At 43.0% G+C, this 4,530-nt stretch overlaps 1 long non-coding RNA gene across 1 annotated transcript; it reads left to right on the forward strand.

Annotated features, from left to right (window-relative positions):
- The first annotated feature begins 1,029 nt into the window (after positions 1–1,029).
- On the forward strand, positions 1,030–4,284 carry LOC139468901 (uncharacterized). The gene is made up of 2 exons (XR_011653700.1): positions 1,030–1,371; positions 3,953–4,284. It is a non-coding gene; the product is annotated as an uncharacterized lncRNA (long non-coding RNA).
- Positions 4,285–4,530: the final 246 nt, after the last annotated feature.

Genomic DNA, 4,530 nt, shown 5'->3' on the forward strand with positions numbered 1-4,530 from the left:
GAGGAGACAAACTTAAAAAGTGTGGCCTGAGTGAGTTGGATTTAACGCCGATTGGAAAAGTATTCCAGTTATATCATGGCGTGTCAACTTAATATTAGAGGAAAGCCTGAAGTGATGCAGGTCTCAGACGTTTACCACTTCGGTGAAACCCACGATCAAGGGTGCTGACAAACCTAGAAACATCATTGGCCCTGGCCCTGAATTGGTCCAAATAAGTCATTACCAGTTCGGCGTATATTTGGACAAAAAGAGATGATTGATAAAAGGTTAGCAGGGCTTTATCCCATTTTCAGTGAATTAGAAACATAGTGAACTTTAGGATTAATAAACAATTCAAGCTCAACGCACATTGTTTAATTAAAATCAGTCAATTTGAGAGGTTACATATATTTTTTTCACTCCATCCTATTGGATACTATACATTTTGAGAAATAAACAAATAAGATTTTTTATTAATAACTAGAGCGGAGAAATGATGTTGATAGGCTGGGAGAGACTAGTTTGCTAATATCATGGCAAAGGAAAGTGTATAATTATAAATGTAAGCTCCTGGTGTTTAATTCTTTACCGACAACGCAATGTTTGTATCAAATTAATCATCTTCATCCACTCAGATTATTAACGTTACCGTTTATCAATGAAACTTACCCGTGAAGATCCTGGTTAAAATAGGTCTTCAGCAACACATGCTTGCCATAAAAGGCGACTATGCATGTCGTGAGAGGCAACTAACAGGATCGGGTGGTCAGGCTCGCTGACTTGGTTGATGAACGTCATCGTATCCCAATGCCGTGGATCGATGCTCATGATATCACTGACTGGAATGGCTGGCCAGAACTCGATTATTTACAGACTGCCGTAAATATCTGGAATATTGATGAGTGCAGTCACTGTGTTAAACAACAAACAAACAAACAAACAAATGAGACGCACGCTTGTACCTGTTCGGACTGGTGTCGGTTCTATGGTGCTAGCCCGCTGTGATGCCATGCCTTAGCTAACATAGTTACCCTACTCTGACACAGTATACTGACTCCGAGCCGACCAGTCCTTGTTTTGTCCCCTTAATGTGCTGTTCCAGAGTGAAAAAATAGTGTAAGTTTTCCATTGTATTGTCTCCCTCATTAATCGGGTCCAGCCGGTTTATTTCCCAAGTGTCCTGGGAAGATAACGTGACGTGCAAATGAAAAAATGACAACAAATGAAAAACGGCCTCAGAATTAGTCGGCCATCTCCGACTTTTCCCGGGACTAATCGCTGTGACGTCACCATTCACGCCCACAATGTGTACATATATTAAGTATTAACCAATTCTGGGCACATCAGAAATCCAAGAACCTGCTTTACATCAAGAACGTCCAACGTTATACCGTAAGTATTATGTTGTTTCACATGTCTGCGTCCTGGTTGTGGCCAGTGCAGTGGTAAACGAAAGCTTGGCAATGTCAGAACCTCTTTTCTGTCATTGAACTTCACATTCAGACATAATTACGCTAATGTTGACATTTCTGTAGATATTATATGTCAAATGAATACCGAGGCAGCAACACAAGCGAGCAGACGACACGGATCACGGATCACAACCAGCATGGATGCCGAGTGCGATATGTAGAGGTTTTCCCATTTTAAGCGGACACTGTTATTCTTTTCCACTTAAGCACAGATTTTTGTAATTGGCGTTTTCACACCCCCTTAATCATCTACTTACTTTTGTACTTACTTTTTAACCGGTGTGGCAGGACATGCTTACCCTTTTTGCAAACATCTGGCTATCGTTGAGGTGAAGATTCACAATACCTTTGCGCTGAATCGGAACACCAATGAAATTTCACATCATGCATGAATAGCATATGGAGCACGTGCACACAGAAGCCCGAGTCTTTGCGCCTACAGAGGAATTCACATTAAATAATGCTTAAACAGTATCTTTTTGAGCAGACAAAATGGCGAATTGTGTGTGTGTGTGTGTGCGTGCGTGCGTGCGTGCGTGCGTGCGTGTGAGGGATTGGGGTGAGGGGTTGGGGGTTGGAGGGGATATGATATCCCAAGTTATCAACGAATTTTGTTATTGTGATTGGACATATGACTGACTATATATACAGTGATATGTTGACGAGATTTGGCGTCCTGTCCATGTGGCAGAAAGTTTCAACTGCAAGATGATAATACCAGACCACATGGAGCCCAGGTCGTCGTCGATTATCACTGACGAGAATGCGTACGGACTTTGGACTGACCCGCTGACATGTCCCCAATAGAGCAACTGTTGGATATTCTTGGGTGGAGAGCGTACGCCAGATACCCATGATGAACAGCAGCCACTTCAAGAACGACACCCGAAGATCCGGGGTAGAATAGGTCTTCAGCAACCCATGCTTGCCGGCGATTATGCTTGTCGTAAGAGGCGAGTAACGGGATCGGGTGGTCAGGCTCGCTGACTCGGTTGATATATACCACAGACACAGTTAAAATTCCGCATATAAAATATATAATAAAACCTTTTATTATGATGTTCTTCAGTGTGAAAGACTGAGTGTTCCAAAGTTGAGAATAGTGATATTTTCATTACAGTGAACATTACACTTAATATTTCACTGCAATGAATATAACACTTTAGCGGAACAATTGTCATACAAGAGTTACCTCCCCGCAAATTACCTCCCTTGTAAGTGTTTAGCCAGTACACAAACTGTTGACTTAACTTTACGTTAGCTCCACATTGACAAGGCAAACGAATTACAGATCATGGAGTTCATAGCGCTTCGTGCCGTTTGTTATTCTCTTACAATGCTTCGTAATAAACTGTAAATTTGTCATTTAACTCGTCAATCGAGACGGTTCGACTGTTTGACGAAAAGAGCGTTTCTTCCACCCATAAGTCGTATAGCCGGGACAACTATCGAATTCGATATATGGCGGCGGTCTGTAAATAATCACTCTGGACCAGACAATCCCGTGATTGACAACATGAGCATCGATCCACGGCATTGGAGTACGATGAAGGGCATCGACCAAGTCAGCGAGCCTGACACCCGATCCCGTAAGTCGCCTCTTACGACAAGCACAGTCGCGCCCAATTCGTCACCACTCGCCCCTTTCCGTAATCTGCAAGAAGACTCGTCTCCCTATCGATGAATGTTATGGGGGGAAATACGACAAATCAATCAGAATGCGCGTATGATTGCAAGTTCTTCGTCAAAGAATCCCTCAGGATAATTTTTGATTTTACATGTCTTGCATCTAAAAATATCCCCAAGACACTGTTAAATGTATTCAGTCATACTGTATAATTCCGCATGTCCCGATTTGCTTTAAATTGTATCTGAAATATATATAATATATGGGGAAGTAAATGTGAACCATTAGACAACGAGTTGACAATTGTTTTAGGTATGCCCCTTTGCGCTAAGACGGAACAAGGTCACAATAATTGCCCGGAGAGGGGCACGAGTCGCTATTCGGCTTGTCCCGGAAGTTGGTCACGAATGAGTCGCGCCCATTCGTGACCAACTCGTGTTATTCCGGGACAAGCCGAATGCAGGTGACGGAAAGGGGGGAGTGGTGACGAATGAGTCACGCCTTGTGTTGCTGCATTCGTCACTCGCCCCTTTCCGTGACTTCGGAATATCACGAGTTGTTCACGAATGGGTTTGCTGAAGACCTATTCTTTCCCGGATCTTCGCAATGATAGTCGACATGCTCTATGCTTGTTTGACGGTTGTTCAGGTGCAGTAAATGTCGTTAATACCATATATGTGAACGAACCACCCATACAGTGGTGTAAAACAACATTCATTTCAATGTTTATTTTACATCTTTTCAGAAAAAACGTTGAGTGCACAATTCTCACTAATGGAAGAACATCAGTTTGTGAGGCATTTATCTGTAACGGGATCATGCAAGTAACAAATCCATGATTGAAAATATTAATTTCTCTAATTTTTTTCAACAGGAACATGAAGATATTTTCTTTCGTTACGCTGGCCATTGTGGCTGCCGTCCTGGTGTGTGACGTCATTGCCCAGCCTCGGCAGGAAATCAGCTGCTACTACACCAGCCTCAGAGCGAGGATAGATTTCTGTGCGGCCTGTCAGCGGCGCGGTAGTGTTTGTGATATGAGTGGAGATGGATCTCCAGGGAATTGCTTCTGGGTGTGCAGATGAGGGCGCTAATTAACAGGCTGTCTGGTCAGTACATACACAAGACTTGGTCCGAAAGTGGAGACTGCTGTCTAAAGTCAGGTGGATTCAGACTTTCTACGTGTAATAAATACTGCACAGCCAATATCGTGTTTTCCGTTTTTCAAAACGATTGTGGTGGTAGTTGGGTTTGCTTGTTTTTTGCTTTATGTCCGTAACAAAAAGAATATATTACGCGCACCTGTAGTGTAATCAATTGACAAAGGATGGGAACGCCGCCGAACCTGAACCACTCATATCAGCTCTAACAGCTACCCCCGTAATCCCGTAACCAGTTGTCACGAGAGAGACGAGATGAAATTGGGTTTAGGTGGCGTCACTTTATTGCACT

This window comes from Haliotis cracherodii, unplaced genomic scaffold (genome assembly GCF_022045235.1).
Source record: "Haliotis cracherodii isolate W230 unplaced genomic scaffold, xgHalCrac1.p SCAF_1, whole genome shotgun sequence".
Taxonomy (NCBI): Eukaryota; Metazoa; Mollusca; class Gastropoda; order Lepetellida; family Haliotidae; genus Haliotis; species Haliotis cracherodii.